Here is a 22,093-nt window from a genome sequence, read left to right on the forward strand (position 1 = left end):
CCAAGGGTTTTTTCATCCGTAGCTAGAGACCTTTGTTTGAGTGGGGGTGTTAGAGCTATATATAGCTTGCCCTAACTTGAACTAGGTCTCACCTATATATATGTAACTAGTGATAACTATGAATCAGTCTTTGGGAGTCTATTTGGTGTGTCTATCGTCTCTTCTTCTTCTCTCTCGACAAATATTACCACTACAACTAGCCCATTTTGTTGCTTAGGGTTTGAGAGCTAATTTTCCTCTCTTATCTTAAGCCCACCCTTCTTAAGTATGCTCCCAAAGGTAGAATTTCTTGCCATTTTCCATTTGACGTATGTCTCTTGCATACATAATATATTTCTATATCATTTTGCATGCGTACAACATACACTTTTGCATCTTATGAGAACTGTCCAATATTAGCATGCATGTCTGCATTTGTAACTTAAATTATTTAATATACTCATGCATGTTTCTATTTCATGAATGCACTTCTTCATTTGTAACTTAAATTGTTTCACACATTCATGCACGTTTCATATATTATGCATGGATAAAATCATGTGGTATGTGCCATTCTGTATTAGTACTAAATTTTCTAATGACTGCAATGCATCGCATATGCACATAGTGTATCTTAGTTGAACATCATGGAGAATGTCTATTCAATAGCTATTTGTACACTACAAGTTGGACTCGAACATGGATGTAATTGTGGGTTGCCGTATACAGACCTTGCATGTAATTTCCAAAGACATATGTACACTACACATTGCATTAGCATGTGGATGTAATTGTGGCTTGCCATATAGACCTTGCATGTAATTTCCAAATGTCTACATGCAAAATATTCTACAAGGTGGCAATAAATAAATACGCTATTGGCTCTATGCACAAGCTTGATGCTATGCTAACAAATAATAAATGCAATATAGTTATCTAGGTGCTTTTAGAGAAACTACTAGAGCAAATAAACACCAAGTTTGTGTGTGTGTGTGAGAGAGAGAGAGAGAGAGAGAGAGAGAGAGAGAGAGAGAGAGAGAGAGAGAGAGAGACATGGAGAGCACAACAGAGAGCATTGATAGGTCAATGCAAAATTTGAAGACAAGACTATAGAGAACACAAGGAGGTTGCTAGAAGTAGATGCCCAAAGTAATGATCTTGTCAATATCATCAATGGAAGTTTAATGCATTACTTTGGATTGAATCCTATATGGAAAATGTTAATATTTCAGAGAAGCATGTGTTGCAAGGTCATTATTTGTCATGATGATGTAAACAGATCGCAAATACTGTAAAGAAAGAGGGAGAGAGATAGGAGACTCAAGTTCAGCTTTCTTCACAACACACAAAAGAGAGAGGACACAAGGTTGGAGGGTGAAGCCTTTCTTCACTTTTGCACACAACAACAATACAATAGAAGAGGGAAATACCCTATATGTCAAAACCTAGAATACGTGGTTCATATGTGAACCCAAATCAAAAACATACGTGGTAGTCTAACTACACCACGAGTACAACTAACATAGACGGTGACATAAATGATAGTCATCCAGGAGATATGTCGGGGATAGAGCTTGATATCTCAACACTCCCCCTCAAGCTCAAATCCATCTCACGTACACCAAGCAAGCTCCTAAATCTGCGAAGCTTCTCGGTACCCAATGCCTTCGTAAAAATATCAGCCACCTGCTCCTTAGTGCTGACATAGACAAGATCAATCTCACCAGCTAGAACCTTCTCTCTCACAAAGTGATAATGCACCTCAATGTGCTTCGTTCTAGCATGATAAACTGGGTTATTAGCAAGCATGATGCTGCTAATGTTGTCACAATGAATGACAACTGCTACATGAACTGACTGTCCCATATCTCCAAGTAGCTTCCGTAACCAAGCTACCTCACATGCAGCCATTGCTGCACCCCTGTACTCAGCCTCTGTGCTCGACAAGGCAACTGTTGGCTGCTTCTTGCTGCTCCAACTGATGGCACCACTCCGAAGGGAAAACATAAAACCACTAGTAGATCTCCTGTCTGAGACACTACCAGCCCAGTCAGCATCTGTGTATCCATGTACCTGTAATGCACACCCAGCTTCATAAAACAGTCCATAATGCAATGTGGACTTCACATACCGTAGTATGCGCCTAGCCGCATCCAAATGTGGCTTCCTCGGTGCCTGCATAAACTGACTCACTAGCCCCACAGCATAGCTCAAATCTGGTCTGGTTATAGTCATGTAAATCAAGCTACCTACTATGCGCCTGTACATAGTAATATCTTCAAGAAGCTCACCTGACTCTGCATTGAGCTTCACATTCTGCTCCAATGGAACAGAGATAGGCTTACAGCCTGTCATCCCATATTTGGACAGCATGTCCAAACCGTATTGCCTTTGCAACAGCCATATCCCTCTCGGGGATCTAATAACCTCAATGCCCAAGAAGTAACGCAGCTCTCCCAAATCCTTCATCTCAAATTTCTGCTTCAACAGCAGCTTCACTTCATTAATGTCTGCATCACTATCACCTGTAATAATCAAGTCATCAACATAGATGACTATAAGCACAATCCCTCTGTTTGTCCTTTTCACATAAAGTGAAAAATCTGAATTGGAAATCTGAAATCCAATAGTGACAAGATATTGCCCTATCTTGTCTGACCATGCCCTCGGCGCCTGTTTTAAGCCATACAAGGCTTTGCGCAACCTGCATACAAAATCGGGGTGTGCTTTATCCTCATAACCTTCTGGCTGCATCATATAAACCTCTTCCTGCAAGTCACCATGCAAGAAGGCATTTTTCACATCCATCTGATGCAAAGACCATCCCTTTGCAGCAGCCATAGCAATTACTACTCTCACGGTTGCCATCCTTGCAACTGGGCTGAAAGTTTCCTCATAGTCAATTCCATATGTCTGTGCAAAACCTTTGGCAACCAATCTTGCCTTGTACCTGCTAACAGACCCATCAGCATTGTGCTTTACTTTGTAAACCCACTTGCAGCCAATAGCCTTCTTATCATGAGGCAAAGGCATCAAATCCCAAGTGTGGTTTGCATCCAAGGCAGCCATCTCTTCATCCATAGCTGCTTCCCAATTTTTATGCCCTGCTGCATCCTCAAAACATGTGGGCTCTGCCTCCTCTAGAACCTTGACCATATAAGCATAGTGATGTGCTGTATACCCATCATATCTCAGCCTGTCAACTGGATACTTAATACGAGTGGACCTCCGTACAACTGGATCAGTTGCAGGAGTCTTTAAATCATGCCTGCTTTTCCTTGCACCAGGTGTAACAACAGAAGGAATCCCAAGTTCCTCATCAAGGCTCATTTCAGAGCCGCTTGACTCTCCATCAACATGAGAGCTACCAGCAGACACATCAAACACTGGAGTATGGTCCACTTTTTCTTTTCCCTTATGTGATACCTGCACAACACTATCAGGACTGCCATGTGACGATTCACTAGATCTCAATCTCCCTGTCCATGCATTAGATCCACTAGTAGAGGACTCTCTGGGTCCACTCAAGGCTTGAGATTGCTGCTCTGCATTTATTGCAGCATTCCCATTTCCTGCATCTGCATCTCCTACCATAACAGTTGCTGCATACCAGCTGCTCATTTCATCAAAAACAACATCTCTGCTCACTTGCATTTTGCGAGTGGAAGGGTTATAACAGCGATACCCTTTCTGGTGCTGAGCATATCCAATAAAGATGCATTTTTCTGCCTTTGGATCCATCTTTGTTCTCTTCTCATCAGGAACATGAACATAAGCTATGCAACCAAATACCTTCAAGTGAGAAATATTTGGTTTTTGGCCTGTATACATTTCTTCAGGCGTCATGCCATGGACAGTTGCAGTGGGGGTTCTGTTCATAATATAAACAGTAGTTGCTACTGCTTCAGCCCAAAAATAATCAGGCATGTTTTTCTCATTTAGGATCGCCCGTCCTACTTCTGCAATATGCCTGTTCTTCCTTTCTGCAACCCCATTCTGCTGAGGGGTAGACCTGCATGAGTACTTCCTTTGAATTCCCTGTTCTTTCAGATATTCACAAAATTCTTCTGAAAAGTACTCTCCCCCACCATCAGATCTGAGCACTTTAATATGCACACCTTTCTCTTTTTCAACCATGGCCTTAAAAGCCTTGAAATGGCTGAACACTTCACTTTTGTGCTTCATAAAATAAATCCACACCTTCCTAGTGTAGTCATCAATAAACGTCACATAATAATGGCATCCACCAATAGAAGCAGCTTTGGTTGTCCAAACATCTGAATGGATCACTTCCAAAGGTCTTCTGCTCACCTTAGCATTTTTGGGAAATGCATGTCTGGCCTGCTTACCCATTTGGCATGCTTCACATACCTTTTGCATTCCCTCAACTCTGAATTTAGGCAAACCTGCAACAATGTTTTTCGTTTGCATAGATTTCAGCCTTTGTATATTCACGTGCCCAATGTGCTTGTGCCATATCTCAATATCTGCAATGACACCTCTCCCATGCGCAAACATAGCAGCTTTCACCTCAGGCATATCAACATCCAAGGTGAACATTCTTCCATTTTTGTTGCCTTTCGCAACCAAGCGGCATTTATTTTTCAAGTCCTCAACAAAGCATCCATCAGGATTAAATCTAACCTGCAGACCTTGCTCAACCATCTGGCCAACTGAAACCAGGTTCTTAGTGTTTTTTGGAACATGAAGTACATCTGCCAAGTACTTTGTTTTGCCATCCTGCATAGCCAATGGCACTTTACCAACCTGCGTAATTGGGTGCGCAGTATCATCACCTGTTTCAACATAACCTGGCTTATCCAAATTTCTGACATCATGAAACCACTCACCATGACTGGTCGTGGTTAGAGGCACCTGAATCAACATACCAAACATCATTGCAAGCTGCAACATCTCCTGACATGGAGTTAACCATATGCTGCATCACAAAAAGGTGCATTTCTGTCGTCACCATGCCCACTTGATGATGCATAGTTGCTTTGCTGCAACTTCCCACTTTTGATGTCATTCTGCTTTTTATAGCATGTATTCTCCTTGTGTCCAGGCTTTCCACAATAATAGCATTCTGTGCTGCTATTTACTTGCTGGTTCCTTTGCCATGAACCACGGCCTCTTTGGCTCCCCCTGCCTCTAGAACTACCATGTCCTCCTCCATAGGACTGGTTTTCCTGTTGTTGCTGTTGGTTCTGATTTCCTGCACGGCCACCAGAACGGCCTCTTCCTCTACCCCTGCCTCTACGTGTATTCGAGTAGAAAGCAGTCTCTTGAGAAGTTGAGGTGGCTGAACCACCATTCCTTTGCTCTTCACTCAGCAAGAGAGCAATAAGTTCCTGAAAATTAGGAAATGTTTCACGGACTCCAATGGATGTCCGAAATTGTGCATAATCTTTCCCAAGACCATTCAAGGTCATGGACACTAAGTCCTCATCATCAATAGGTGCTCCAATGGAGGAAAGAGAATCTGCAAGGCCTTTCACCTTCAAGGAATACTCATTTATATTCATATTTTTCCTTTGCACATTGTGCAACTCCTGCTTTAGCTGCATCTTTCGTGCTTTGGTATTTGTGCTATACAGCTTCACCAATGTATCCCATGCCTCCTTAGGCGTCTCTAGATCCTGTATATGCACAATCATAGAATCTGAAATGCTAACGGACAGCCAATACAGGCATTTTCTGGCCTTTTCATGCCATTCTTTAAAGGCCTTCAATTCAGCAGGAGTGGGAGCAGCACCCAAAACTGGTTCTGCAGTTTCACCACTGATGTAATCCCAAACTCCCTTTCCCATAAAGAAGTTTGTCATCCTGAACTTCCATGCTTGGAAGTTGTTCTTGTCAAGCTTCTCACTGACAATGGTAGACAGATTCTCAGACATTTTACAAATCACGAATTGCAACAGCAACCTGTAAACACAGCAAATGCCTCAGAAGGGCAAATAGCAAAACTTCTGCAAAGAGCCTCACAGGGGCAGATCTGCAACACTGACGAAAGTGGTATTTCACCACACAGTCACTTCCTCGTGACGATTTTGCATCAACAGGCAACAGGCATGAATCTGCAACTCCCAATATCTCTGCACATAGGCATACGATGCAATTTCTGTGGCACCTTTCCATCGACTAGCCGCGCGGTGGTCGCACAGCAAAAACAGGGCCTTTTTGTGAGTGCCTGCAAAGAACTTCCGCCTTCAAAACGGGCCCCGAAACGGCCTCAAATCAGAAAAATAAAGTCACCGAGGGCTTCGCCTCACCCGCAGCATATACTGCCCTCTCGCCGAACCGCGAAGGGCCTCTCAATCTGAAGCAGTGCACTCCTGCACTTCTGGCTGTGCTACCTGCAGAGATTTGCTCCCAAACTCGAAATAGGAAAGCTACACTGGTCCTCTTACCAGGACACCACAAACTTGGCTAGCTTTCTTGAGCTCCTTACCACGAACAAGGCTCTGATACCATGTAAAGAAAGAGGGAGAGAGATAGGAGACTCAAGTTCAGCTTTCTTCACAACACACAAAAGAGAGAGGACACAAGGTTGGAGGGTGAAGCCTTTCTTCACTTTTGCACACAACAACAATACAATAGAAGAGGGAAATACCCTATATGTCAAAACCTAGAATACGTGGTTCATATGTGAACCCAAATCAAAAACATACGTGGTAGTCTAACTACACCACGAGTACAACTAACATAGACGGTGACATAAATGATAGTCATCCAGGAGATATGTCGGGGATAGAGCTTGATATCTCAACAAATACAGTAGGGGGATTCAATATATTGTTGGAACACTGAAAGGAAAGAGTAGAGTGGACACAAAATCAGAATACTTGCATATAGAATGAAGAAGAAAGAGGTCCTTAAGTAGGCACCTCATACAAGGTCACTGACATCACTGATGACCTCAAAGCTCCACAATCATCTCCTCAATCTGCTCCTAGATTCACTCAATCATCCTATGTGGCTTTTCCACCACCTAACTGTGCTTGTGGGCACCTAACTGTGCCTCTAGCACTCACACATAGAAACATAAGGTGTGCCTGAGGCATACACCTTGAGATATCCCAACAAACCCCCCCTCAAGGAAATGCCTCAAGCTATGTCAAGGATACATCTAGTCTCATAGTTTCTCATGCCATCTCATGGTGGTCAAGGATAAATCTATGGCTAGGTTCTCATGCTAGCAAGGGTTCCCTTGGGTGTAAGGTAAACAGAAAGGGATACAAACAGACCTTCCAATGGTTATCTCCCCTGCATGTACATGCACACAATGTCTGCAGGAGGTACCATGGAACAAAACATACACATGGCCTACATCATAAGGTGACCAGAGGTGTTTACAAAACACACAAAACACAATAGTTTATTTGCATTCATTTTGGAGGACTATCCAGGCTGAGTACCTTGACACAACATAAAAAGAGAGATCTGGAGCATACATAGAGATGATTTAAAATGCATAATCTTCAAAGGATGCCTCATCTTGTGGAGGCTCATTCACTGTAAGTAGATTTGCATTTTCTGTCTTTGCTTTGGCTCTGCAAAACTTCTCACTATGGTTGTTTTTGCCACAGTGCTTGCATGGATTAACTTTGAAGCAGTCCTTTGAAAGGTGATTTGTCTTTCCACAGTGATTGCAAGGAGTATACTTGCCCTTCTGGAATTTCATAACATAAGCAGTGTCATTGCCTTTCCTTAGCTCCATATGTCTTTCTTCTTCTTGGAGAGCTGAGATAATGCCTTCAAGGTTAGGATTGGGAAGATTCTTCAAAGTGCTAACAATGTGATCAAAACTTTCAGGGATACTCTTAAGTAACACTGCCATAGCATCATCAGGGGTCATAGGAGAGTTGATAGAAGCTAATTGAGTCATAAGACTCCGCATATAGTTGACATGAGCAGCTAAAGTAGTATCACTTGCCATCTTTAATTCAAAGAAAGAGATTTTAAGTGATAGTTTAGAAATGTGAGAGCTTGCACCAAAAATCAAGTCTAGCTTCCGAAGGAGACTCCAAGTCAGAGATATGATGTATGTAATCATCACCCAAAGCTAAAGCAATTATACCATATGCTTTTTCTTCTCTTGCTAGATCCCTTGCCGGTCGTGTTGGAGTTGAAGATTGTCCAGCATTGGAGGCCGTAGAAGAAGCGGTAGGAGTAGGTTTGACAAGTCCCCATAAGTTCTCCCGCATCAATGCAAATTTCACCTTCATTTGCCAAGTATGGAAGCCCTTTCCATTGAACTTCTCAATATTATATAAGGTAGCCATGAGAGGGTCTAACCCAGATATTGGGCAGTGTCTATCTCTCTTACAAGGCAAAAATATAACTGAAATACTTCCAAAGTATGAGCAATAGTAGTGACTAGATTTCAAACAATGATGCTTCCTTTTACATGCTTCATAGAAGTGGGTGAAATAAACACTTTCCAATCAAAACCAGGTCTAGCAAGTCAAAAAAAAACTGAATCCACACTTGTACTGAAGTTATTGAAAGCTTCAAAAAAACCAGAAATGCTAGAGTAGCATTTTATGTAGCATCATCTTCAAAAACTTGTCCAAAACTGTCAAAACTGAAAAGCTGAACTTGGAGGGCTTGTAGCTCACTCTTCAAAGCAAGGAAAAGAGGGCTTTCTGAAGCAAAAGAAAGCTCATATACCAAAGAAGGTCCAGCACAGAGGTTGGACGAAATGGTGCGCACTTTTGCCCGGGAGAGTTGCTACAGGCTGAAACTGAGTTTTGACGATTTCTCCCTCGTTACTGAACCAAATGACCTGAAAAATGGCTCAAAATCTTTGACTTGAGGTCGCCCATCTACTCCTAAGAGGGCTCAGGCAATGGCGGAGCAGGCAGGGAGTATTGAGCAATAGAAGAAATTCGCTGTTTGGAGAATGGCAGCCACCACAGACGTTTTTTTTTCAATTGCTTGCAGGTGGAAGTTCGCCCATACTAGAGGAGTTTCCAGCTCAGAGGGTTTGGGCAATGGCCGTTTGTAGATGGAGAACCAAGCTCTCAAAGATTTTGGGAAGAAAGAGGAAAATGGAGAAGAAGAAGATGAAGAAGAAGATGATGATGTGGCAGAAATGGGCTCAAGGGGGATCAAAGGGCTCTGATACCATGTTGGAACACTGAAAGGAAAGAGTAGAGTGGACACAAAATCAGAATACTTGCATATAGAATGAAGAAGAAAGAGGTCCTTAAGTAGGCACCTCATACAAGGTCACTGACATCACTGATGACCTCAAAGCTCCACAATCATCTCCTCAATCTGCTCCTAGATTCACTCAATCATCCTATGTGGCTTTTCCATCACCTAACTGTGCTTGTGGGCACCTAACTGTGCCTCTAGCACTCACACATAGAAACATAAGGTGTGCCTGAGGCATACACCTTGAGATATCCCAACATATATGACTTTGCATAAAACTGGAGTCTTACGATTGAATGATAAAAAGCTCATGATTGGGATTAGGGAGAAAAATTATGTAATGATTTTTGAGATGGTTGAGGAGCAGCCAAGCAAGTTGATGAAGTAGATACAAGGAAAGGTACAAGGAGGTGTAGCACAAAAGATGCAGCACTTAGCTAATCATAAGGAATGTGATTTTCATTACATTCATAGAAAACAAGGAGATCCACATCAGTGAAAAGATTGAAAATTATAAGACTATCCACTGGGTACATTTGATAGGTTTCCCTTAGCATATTACAACATAAAGGGTATGCTAGAAAGCAATACAAGGATGTCGTTGAGACTTGTAGATGAGAAGCACAAAAGTAGATGATGATGTAGGTATCACATCCTATCCTCACTTGAGTTATTGTTGTGACCCAAGAGCAACCCATTTGGACCATCACACTACTCATCAATGGTCACTACAACCATTAGACAACCATTCTTTATGAAAGAGTGAGAGCAACCATCTGGATCAGCATACTACTCTTCAATGGTCACTAGAAGCATTGGGAAACAATTTGCATCATTTGTGATGATTATTTCAATAGAGACAACAAAACATTTATGAAATAATGAAGGACTTAAATCATCAAAATAAAATACGATAGTAAGCCCTGATATAATGATCGATATCAAAGTTGAGATGCTTATACTCCGATGCCTATATAGACGGTTATATTAACTCTACTCCTCCTAGACCTAAGATGTTTTTTAAAGTTATATCAAGTTAGTAAATTGCAAAGAAAAGGGGAAGATTGTATGTGTGTGTGTGTGTGTGTGTGTGCACGCGTGTGTGTGCATGCATGCATGTGTGTGCTTGCATGTGTATATGTGTGTGCATGCATGCGTGTGTTCATGCATTGTGTGTGTGTGTGTGCACACGTGCACGTGCAAAGTGCCAACAACCACATACAACCGTAGCTCCCATAAGCATCTACCTCTACATAGAGATCAGGAAAGCTTCTACGAGCCGCTAGTGGATAGTTAAGTAGCAAGAACAAAGAACCAAACTATTGGTGGTTGCTAGAAAAGGAATAAGGATACCACACGAGTTGTGGCTAAGTTGATGAGGAGAGACGGTAGCAACCTAGAGAGGAAGGTGACGAACTAGTGGCAAAGCCAAGTGAAGATGCCTATCCAAAGTACTGTGGCTTACTAAAAACCAAGGTACATTTTTTTCAAAATGTAGGCTTGAGAGAAACTTTGGAAAAGAACAAGAAACTAAATGAGATGGCTACTTAGGAGCACGCGAGTGTTAAGAAGGACCTGTTGTGAGATCATTCTTCAAAAAATGCCATTATATGTTTCGTAATTCTTCACGTAATTTCTGTTGAAAACCGGAGTAGAAGCCAAAACGCAATAACCAAAATCTTGCTACCTCATCACAAGCATTATCAGCTGGCGAGCAACAACCAGGGTGGCCATGAAGGGTGTATGCAGCACGAGGGTAAGGAAGACAAGCAGGTAGAAGAGAGTAAGCCAACCACTGGTGGGCGGTAGATTATCCAGTACTACAAAGTAGCTTAGGACTTGAGCACGCACTTTGGCCAATGTAGAGGGAGATAAGAAGGTTTTATGACAAACAAGCAAGCAAAGTAAGTGAAAAATGGTGAAGTGACTATGTTGCGGAATAAGCTATCCACCTGAGCAATTGTGGATGCCATAACCACTCGTTTTGCCCGTCTAGCGTGAAGAAAGCCTAGATTCTATCGTAAAAGCTACACATTCATAACCTAGTTTTGTAAAGGCTTGTGAAGCGATCACTTAAATAGAGCTAGGGGAACAAAGTTGTTACATAGATGTAGATCATAATACGACATGGGGCAGTGTCATAGGTAACATATGGAGGGTTATAATTTACTTTGGGGTGGTTTTAGTCAATTTCGTATAGTTATAGTGTTGTAAAGTTTTAGGGGTTTTGGGAATACTACACACGGGGATTATTTCGATGGTTAAGCACCGATGTTTAGCATGTGCAGGGCACTAATCATCAGTAAGCAAAGCGGGTTTAAAAACGTGTCGCTATATTGCAACGTTTGATAAAGGTCACTATATAGCAACGTTTGCTAGGATTGTAAAAGGTCGTTATATAGAGACTGTGAGACACTTTCCTATAGTGACCTTTGATAGAGAGTGTTTTTCCCCATACCAACCTTGAAAGATAGTTTTTTCCAATGACAAAAATATTTTCTTTTCATACTTTTTTGATCCTTTGAAATAATAAAAGTACAAGAGCATGTACATCAAGTTTGAAGCTCATATATTCATGTCCAAGTTTGAGATGAAAAAAATCAATGAAAAGCATTTACATCAACGGCTTCATCCTGAGCCAAATCTAGCATGCCAAACAAGTCTATCTCCAACTCTATGACGAGTTGATCTCCTATATCATCATCGTACTATCATCATCGTACTCTAGCATCGTACATTCACCTAAGACTTGATCATCTTTTTCAATAAAGTCGGGTGATTCTTGATGATCGTCATCTTCTTCCTCAATATCGTGATCTCCATCTTCCTCTCGTATGATGTCATTATGCACATCTTCCTCTTGGCTCATATTGTGATCTTCATCTTCTTCACTGGATCAATTGGATTCGGCATGGGTAATGGCATCTCCATATCCACATCTCTATCTTTGAAAATTTGCTTACTTCGTGATGCAACTTGCTTCATGTACCACCATCTTGGATCAAAACGATCCAGATGAAAAACCACCTATATTGAAGATGGGTGCCAAATGCCATGAATTATATGAAATTACACTTAAGTACATGTACCAATTGATCTTTAAAAATGAAATCTTTGATTAATTAAATCATTAGTATGCCCCTGCTCACAATGCTCAAGAAGAACAAAAGTATCACTTTCATCGGTCCTCCAAAGTTTGCTGGAGTCTATTGCAAAGAGACCACTACTATCTTACCAACTGCGAGGAGAGAAGATTGGCATCCGAAGCACTTGCTCGGCTATATTGTGCGAAGTTAGCCATGACTCCATAATCATACATGACTCTCTTTGAATCTATGTGTTCCATGTGCAAATGTCATCCATATGACCATAATGCACTATACTTTTTATACTACAAAAGAGCATCATTAAAACAATGAGGATGCATCTATTTTATAGTGTATATTGCTACAAATAATTACTTATGTACATTAATAGGTAAGCGTTCCGCTTTAGAGCTAGTTGTAGCCAAACAAGTGACATGTGGAAGAGCGAGATCCCGTGGATATGTTTGTGACCACTTGTATATTACTCTGAATCTCTTACTTGCATTTATTCTTTCTGCTTTGGCCGCTTCATATCTCTCAATCCACTTTTGAGTCTCCTTGCTATTGAGGATAAAAAACTTATTGAATTTGTCCATTTTCTCTTTGCTCATCTTTCTTTCAGTACCTTTTCCTCGGGGAACCTTGCCAACGATGCGATCATCGACATCATTGTTATGCCAAGCCTGCGGCATATTAGGATCCATAGTTGCAAGAAACTTCGTGATATATACTAATGACTCTTGCACAAGCCATCCCTCTGCCATGATTGTTTCCGATCTTTCTCTCTACCATACAAATCCCTTCAAAGTTTTCATAAACCGCTCGAGAAAAAACATCCACCGACTATGAACGGTACCCGCAATGACCACCTCATCAACTATGTGCACAAGCAAGTGCACTTCAGTTGTCATAATGCTCGATGGAAAGCACTTCTCAAGCAAGCATACGACTTCTTGATGCTTGATATGGATATCTCTTTTTGAGATATCCACCTATTTCATGTGCCCATGTAAGATATATTCATAATCAGTCTACAGATTATTCAACTTAAATTAAAAAGAATGCAATCAATGCTCGGGGGGGTCACTCATCATATGTAACCCTATCACGTGAGTTCAACATAAGGATATTTTTTATTTCTAAAATTTACAGAAATAAATATACATAAGGGACTGTTTAAAATAGTTTTGGAAAAAAATTACAGATTTGTATAGAAAAGGGGTACATTTTATTAATGAAAAAATTTACAGATAAGGGATTTTAAATATAGGCCTTGAACGCACGTGATATAGAGGGTTTATACATAGTGACCCCCCCGCGAATCAATGCGAGTTGATAGTAAGCATACTGTTGAGAGTTCACGCTCAACATCATGTGATCATGTGTGCATAGCACCATCACGTGATCATATGTGCATAGCACTAACCTTATAGAGTGCTATAAAGGAAAGGGTTAGATCCCCTAACCCTAACCCTAAAAGGGTTTGTATATATTCTATTTTTTCAACTGAATCTAGAGTACAGTTAGTCATTTGTGGTGTGCTCTCTAGCTGTGCCCTCTCTCCTCATCTCCACTCTTCTCCTCTCTCCTCTTCATATTTTGTCATGGTATCAGAGCTTCCTTGTCTTCCACTGAGACATTGAGATTCTTGAGAGTGTGAGAGAGATTGTGAGATTGAGAGTTCTCTTGAGTGATTGTGAGATCCTTCCCTTCACTTCCGTTGAGAGAAAATTCCGTCCATTTGGTGAGATATTTCCGTTCATCTCCTTCAAGAGTTTGTGAAAGATTTTCGTTCTTTTGCGAGAGAATTCTATTCTTGAGAGATTGAGAGATCTACGGTGAGAGAGAGTGTTCTGCTTCCTTTGTACTTGGAGTAAGAAAGGAAAGATAGGGAGTCTTATCTCTGCAAAGAACAAGTAAAGCTTTAGTGAGATCTCTCTTCGAAGAGAGAAGAGAAAGAGTTATGTTTGGAGCTCAAGTCCTGCGAGACTCCAAGTCTCTCATGTAACTGGAGAGCTCCAATTGCTTTGACTCCTCCAAGTCCACATAGCTTCATCCGCCAGAGCCTTCAACAAACAGCTCCAAGGCTCCAAACGAAGGCTCTTCAATGGACTGCAGCATGAGCTCATGAGCAAAGGCGGACCAACGCAAAGCTCATGCATAGCACTCATGTAGTAAGGTGACCTCCACTGCCATCGACGCCCACTGTTAATCCTCCTTCCTACCATGACTTTGGAGGAGCCCCTCATGGCGAAGGTAAGGAGAGGCCCTTCCTCCTTTCTCCAAGCTCCCTGACAGACTTTAGCCTTCGTGATCAGGCCATTGCTCCGCTTCTCATCTTCGCAGAGCAAGATAGAGCGCAGCAAGTCTAGCTACTAAAGTCATGTCCGCCAACCCGAAGGTCTCCTTTAACAAAGCCAAGACTTGCTTGTCTTCTACGACAAGCAAGGCGACTGCTCCTAACAATGAGCCATCTACGTAACAAAGAGCATCTGGAGAGGCGCTAAATGCATCAACGACACCAATGACCTTCGAACAATCGGGCTGCTCCATAGTGAACCTTCGACTCCCAAACCAAAGAGCAACGCTCTAGCCCAGCCTCCTCTTCCACGGGCTCTACAGGCTCTAGCAAGGTTGTCTGAGAGCTCTCTAGCCCGCTTCACAAAGTGGCTCCCCACAGCACCAGCCACTCCACCAACGGGCTTCCATAGCGTCGCCAATGCCTCATCCCATCAACCAACACAGCTCCCTTCCACAACAACAAGCTTGCTCTTAGCAGCGATCAAAGCATCATCGAACTGTTTCACATTCTTTTCCAAGAACTCGACCAGCACCGACTCGCTCACCGGCTCCTGGCTTGAACAACAGCACCAAAGCTTTAGCTCACGCGATGGCTCCAAGAGCTCGACTCAATTGTCTCCATCGCCAAACGACTACACAACGAGCCGCAAAGGAATCCTTCACCAACGTAATCTCAAAGATTCCTGTGCATATGGTTAGTTGGTGAAACCCCGGGTTAGTCAGGTTAATCCTCGATTAGTCAAGACACGTGGCAATCAATTAACCACCTTATCTCCTCCCTTGGGATTGCTCAAGGTCACCACACTTGAGCTTGGCCACAACATTGCCACATGGCAACCTTATCTTATCCATTGCCACGTCACCTGTGCCACATCAGTAATCCACATCATCAGTGACACGTCATCAGGCCACATCACCAGGCCACGTCACCAGGCCACATCATCAAGCCACATCACTAGGCCATGTCACCAAGCCACATCACTAGGCCATGTCATCACTGCCACATCACCTCCAACAGTGCCACCTCAGCACTGACCCCTACAAGCACAGTCCCTTGCCAGGCACACTGTGCACACACTGCATGTGCACACTCCTGCCACCTCAGCACAGAGCTTCACTGGCACACCTCTTGCTAAGCACAGTGCCACATCATCACTGCATGTGACTCACAGTGACACATCATCATTGAGCACATTTGCACTCCTTTTGCCCCTCCACATAGATCAAGTCATATCTCTTGATCCAGGAAGAATTTGAGGGCGCTCCAAAAAGGAAAGTCGCTTGTTTTTTCGTGCTCTACGCGCTTGTTACATCATGCGCACATTTTTGGCGGAAGTTACACTCACATTTGTGCCTCGCTGACAAAACCACTTCCTTCACGCACATTTGCCTCTACATCGACGCATCTGACCCAGCACTTAAAAAGAACAAAAGAAAAGGAATTATTTGCTGCTCTTTCATCGATCGATGGTTGGTTTAGATCTAGATCAGAGTAGACTAGATCGCCATAGAGGGGATGCTTTGAATTCCCCAAGTTGCCAATCTAAGCCATGCCCGAAATTCTCGACTAGTACCTACTCGGAGTCAGTCCATACGCTCACATCCGATTTCACATCATTACATTACCTGAAACCTTACGTTCATCAGTTCAGTGAGCAGACTTCAGAGTTCAGAGGCATTGCAAATTGATTCAGTGGGCAGATATCATTTGATTTCACACACACATGCCACCATTGTAAAGCCTATTTGGCTATCTCATGGCATCGTGCACATCATGTTTTAGCCTTGTAAAGCCTCTTGGCTATTCCTGGCATCATTGCCACAAGCCTTGTAACACAGATCAGATCTTATATACTGCAGTTCTATCTTCACCGATGATACAGAGATTTCACTTGGCATCTTCAGTGTATTTGCAGTTGATTCATACAGAGTTTTTCAGGACACTTTTTGAGTACATTGTTTGCACCATGTCGACTAGCAACCTCAATCTAGAGGCATATGCTAAGTTAGACAACTCTAATTACGGTACATGGAAATACCAAATGGAGACCATTCTTGTGCTTTAGGACAAATGGGAGTATGTCGATGGATCTATACCTAGACCATTGGCCGATCCAGCCACCAGTAGCTCTACTCCATCTGTTGTCACAGCACCAGCAACGGGATCTACATCGAGATCTACATCTACACAAATAGTTTTCGCACCAGTAGCAGATCCTGCCATTGCCCGAGCCCAAGCAGAATGGGATAAGAAAGACAAGTATGCCTATTACCTGATCAAGCAAAATGTGCATGATGTCATGTTAGGATAGCTCAACACAGTCAAGACATCAAAAGAAGCATGGGATATGTTCGCAGCTCTCTATGAGTCCAAGAACACATCCAGGATTCTCACCCTGAGAAACCAGATCAACCAGAGTTTCCGCAACAGCAGTGAAACCGGTCATGCTTATGTACTCCGCATCAAAGACTACAACAATCAACTTGCAGTAGCAGAAATGGTTCAAGTAATCCTAAATGGACTAGGAGAAGGATATGAGAATCTAGTCCAGAGTATTACCATCCAACGGCAAATTCCAACACTGGAAGAACTTTAGTCAGTTCTACTTGGTGAAGAACTCAGGACTCAGGCCATTCAAGCACGTAAAGGTCATTCTAATGATCAGGCATTCACAGCTTCAGATAGAAGCAGAGGCAAAGGCAGAAACAGAGGTCGATCATATCAGAAAAGTGGTCATCATCAACAAAATCAAAGTCAAAATCAACATCAGCATCAGCATCATCCTCAGCAACATCAAAATCAGCAAAGAGGAAATCATTCCAATCGAGGAAGATTTCAAGGATGAGGGAATGCATCCACCAATGTGTCAAACATTCAATGCAACTACTGTCATAAGTTTGGACACTATGAAAGAGATTGCCGCAAGAAGCAGTATGACCAAGGTGGTCAATCCAGCAGTAATCAACGAGGAAATTCCCGAGGAAGAGGAAATCATCGTGGTGGACATTCTAGTCACAGTCATTTTGCAAATGAACATGGAAATATGTTTCTTGCAAGTGAGGAATTGCATCAGACTAATACAATGCACCTAGACACTGATTTCAATGCCAAAGAGGATTTTAGCTATCAAGTCGACCAAGTGGAACAGGATCCTTGGTACATCGACAGCGGTGCATCATCTCATATGACAAATCATTAGGAATGGTTCACAGAAATGAAGCCATTAGAAGGTCAAAAGAATGTTATCTACACAGCAGACAATACACCAAATCCGGTTCAAGGGACAGGTGTTATCCCTATGAACAATTTCACTGGTACAAAAGGATTAGTCAAAGATGTGCTCTATGTTCCGAAGCTCAGCAAGAACCTTTTGTCAGTAGGTCAAATGACGGAACACAACTACAAAGTCATCTTTGACGGTGATGAATGCACTATCAGAGACAAATCCAAAAGAGGTCAGGTAGTAGCAAAAGGTGTCAAGGAAGGACGCTTATACAGGATGCTAGCTACAGTACCAGATAAGCATGCCATGTCAGCTCAAATGCAACAGATGCCACTATCTGCAAAATGGCACAAGAGATATGTTCATGTCAACTTCAAGTACTTGTTAGATCTCAGGAATCAAAATATGGCAATTGGGATTCCGAAGCTACAGTTTCTTGGAAAAGTTTGTGAAGCATGCTACTTTGGCAAACAAAAGCGAACCAACTTTGTCAGAAGTACCTCTCGTGCATGAGGTATTCTTGATTTGATTCATACAGATGTATGGGGTTATGCCCAGACCCGCAGCATTAATGGTTCACTTTATTACTTGACCTTCATCGATGACTATAGCAGATATTGTTGGGTCTACTTTCTGAAAGAGAAATCTGAAGTGTTTTCCAGATTTCAAGAATTCAAAGCCATGGTAGAAAACTAGACAGGCAGAAAGATCAAGGTCATGAGATCAGGCAGAGGAGGTGAATACATGTCTTCAACATTCATGAACTTTTGCAAAAATCACGGCATTCGAAGACAATTCACATGTGCAGATACTCCTCAGTAGAATGCAAGAGCTGAAAGGAAGAATGCGACTTTAGCAAACAGTGCTAGAGCAATGCTTAGTGAAAAGCATCTTCCGAATCAGTATTGGGCAGAAGCAATAGCTACAGCTAACTATTTGCTTAATCGGCTTCCTACCGAACCGATACAAGGTATGACTCCTTATGAAGCATTCGCTGGACATAAGCCACGCATTGGGCATCTCCGCATATTTGGTTGCATAGCATATGCCCACATACATGATGATCATCGCAGGAAATTGGATGCAAAGTCACGCAAATGCATCATGGTTGGCTACAGTGAAGAAAGCAAAGCATACAAATTGTATGATCCCATCAACCGCAAAGTCATTATCTCCAGAGATGTAATCTTTGATGAGGAATCAGAATGGAAAACCTCACCTACACAAGAGATAGAAGCATCGACTTCACAGTCATCTACAGAACAGGTTGATGAAGAAGAGCAAGAATTGTCAGCAACACCCCAAGCAGAGCCACAGCAGCTCAGACGGTCTACTAGGGAAAGCAGACCACCAGCCAAATTGACATATGCTCAGAAAGGCAAAGCAATTCAGGTGGAAACCACCAACTATGCTCTTATGACTACCATCATGGCTACAGAAGAGCGAGTGTACTTCGAAGACGCAATAGACAAGCTAGAATGGCAAACTGCTATGAATGAAGAAATGGATGCTTTGTATAAAAATAACACTTGGGAATTATGCGACCTTCCACCAGGAAAGAAGGCCATAGCGAACAAATGGGTATACAAAGTGAAGTACAATCCAAATGGCAGTATTCAGAGATACAAAGCCAGATTAGTTGCAAAAGGATTTGCACAACAATATGGCCAAGATTATGATGAGACTTATGCTCCAGTAGCAAAGATGGATTCCATACGGTTCTTGATATCACTAGCGACACTCAGTAAATGGAATGTGTATCAGCTCGATGTCAAGAATGCATTTCTCAATGGTTATCTAGACGAGGAAGTCTACATGCAACAACCAGCCGGTTATGTTGAGGACAGGAGAACAAGGTTTGCCATCTTAAGAAAAGTCCCTATGGCTTAAAGCAACCAGAAGTTGGTATAGCAGAATTGACAAGTATTTTGCTGATCTGGGATACATGAAGTCCAATGCAGATCATACTCTCTACTACAAAGTTCAAGGGGACGACATTACTATTGCACTTTTGTATGTAGATGATCTGATTGTGACAGGAAGCAAGGATAGCTTCATTAGAAAACTAAAACAAGACTTATCTGCAGAGTTCGACATGAAAGATCTTGGACTTATGCACTATTGTCTTGGAATTGAGTTCTGGAGAGATTCAGATAGCACATTCATGAGTCAGCTCAAGTATGTTGACAGTCTCCTGAAGAAGTTTCATATGGCAGATTGCAAGATTGCAGCCACTCCCATGGAACAGAGTTTGAAACTTACTAAAGATTCAGAAAAGCCTACAGTCAATGACAGATACTACAGGCAACTCATTGGATCTCTTATATATCTGACAATCACACGGCCAGATATTTATTATGCAGTAAGCTCACTAGCATAGTTTATGGCAAATCCAAAATAGTCTCATTGGAATGAAGCCAAAAGAGTCTTGAGATACATCAGAGGTACAAGACAATTTGGGATAGAATACAGAGGAAGTCATCCACGGTTGCATGGATACTGTGACAGTGACTATGATGGAGATCATGAGACCAGGAGATCGACACAGGGATATGCATTTTTCCTTGGTCAAGGTGCTATATCATGGTTGTCAAACAAACAACCAATTGTTTCTTTGTCTTCGACTGAAACATAATATAGAGCACTCACTACAGGTGCATGTGAGGCTATATGGCTCAGAAGACTATTGTCAGAAATAGATTACTTTGATGAGTCAAAGCCAACAACAATATACTGTGATAATCAATCGGCTCAAGCATTGGCCAAAAATCTAGTATATCACTCCAGGACAAAGCACATTGATGTTAGAGAGCACTTCATCAGAGAAAGAGTGTTACTTGGTGACATCACACTGCAGCATTGTGATAGCAAAGAAAATGTTACAGACATCTTTACCAAACCACTCGGTAAAGAGCTATTCGAGAAACACCGACTAGCTCTGACGCAGAGGAAGGACATTCCCATTAAAGGGGTGTGATGGAATGTAATGCTCAGTCCTTCTTCGATTCCCCAGAATCATCATCTTGAGGGAAGGCCTACTTCATAATGTTGATCTTGAGGGAAGGTGTTGAGAGTTCACGCTCAACATCATGTGATCATGTGTGCATAGCATCATCACGTGATCATATGTGCATAGCACTAACCTTATAGAGTGCTATAAAGGAAAGGGTTAGATCCCCTAACCCTAACCCTAAAAGGGTTTGTATATATTCTATTTTTTCAACTAAATCTAGTGTACAGTTAGTCATTTGTGGTGTGCTCTCTAGCTGTGCCCTCTCTCCTCATCTCCACTCTTCTCCTCTCTCCTCTTCATATTTTGTCACATACCTCACAATACCATTGATCTTGAATATAGCATTTCTAACATCTTCTTGTAAGCACCCTTTCACTGTAATTGGGAGGATGAACTATCCAAGCAACAAAGAAGTCATGTCAATAATATAACATAATCATAATTACACTAATGCATCATTATTATCAGTACACTAATCCTACAGCTTAGAATACCTATAAGATCTTGTGCCAATCATGGGACTTGAGCCCACTAAGCTTATTTTCCTTTGAAAAGGGTCCTTTCAAGCAACGCATGTACTCTGTCGGTGTTTGAAAAGAGGCAATGTCCGCCTTGACCGCTGCCTCCTCTCTCTTAGAGAGGATCCATGTTGCTTTTGGGAGGACAACTTTATGAACACACACTTGGGCCCACAAACAAGCATCCTATTCATAGCACGCAAGTCTTCTCGCACTCCTCTCGCATCTTTAGAACCAACCAAGTGTGCCCAAACAGTAGCCCCCACATTCTTGAAGATATGCATGCGATCCAAGAGATGATTGATTTGTAACTAACCCCAATAAGGAAGTTCGTGAAAGATGGATAGCCTCTTCATACCAAGAGGAGGCTCCTCTCCATTTACCCTCCAAGCTTGAATCCAATCACTTGCCTTCAAATATGGTGGTGGTGGATTAAGCTGGCCTCCATGCGCGAGATGGTCCAATGGAAGGTATCGAGCATGACCTTCATAAACATTTTTTCTAATATGTTTGGAGTATCATCTCAGTATCGTGCAAGCAGCTTCAAACCTAGCCCACAAGCAAGACAAGCATGGTATCCACTTGTAACAAATCTTGCATGCATGCATGAATGTGTTAGTATAAGACATGGGCAAGAAAGAGAGTCATAAAAGCATAATCATATATTATATATGTAAAGACACAACCACGTACCTATGCACTCTCCATATCCTATGTAGTCATGCATGGTCCACATCAAGATTCCCCTAACCAAAATGTCATTGGTATGTCTAGGAGCTTTGGACATATCAAAGACTCGAAGTCCTCTCC

This window comes from Dipteris shenzhenensis, chromosome 18 (assembly GCF_047967505.1).
Source record: "Dipteris shenzhenensis isolate YYH24624 ecotype China chromosome 18, Dip_SZ_1.0, whole genome shotgun sequence".
In the NCBI taxonomy this organism is placed as follows: domain Eukaryota; kingdom Viridiplantae; phylum Streptophyta; class Polypodiopsida; order Gleicheniales; family Dipteridaceae; genus Dipteris; species Dipteris shenzhenensis.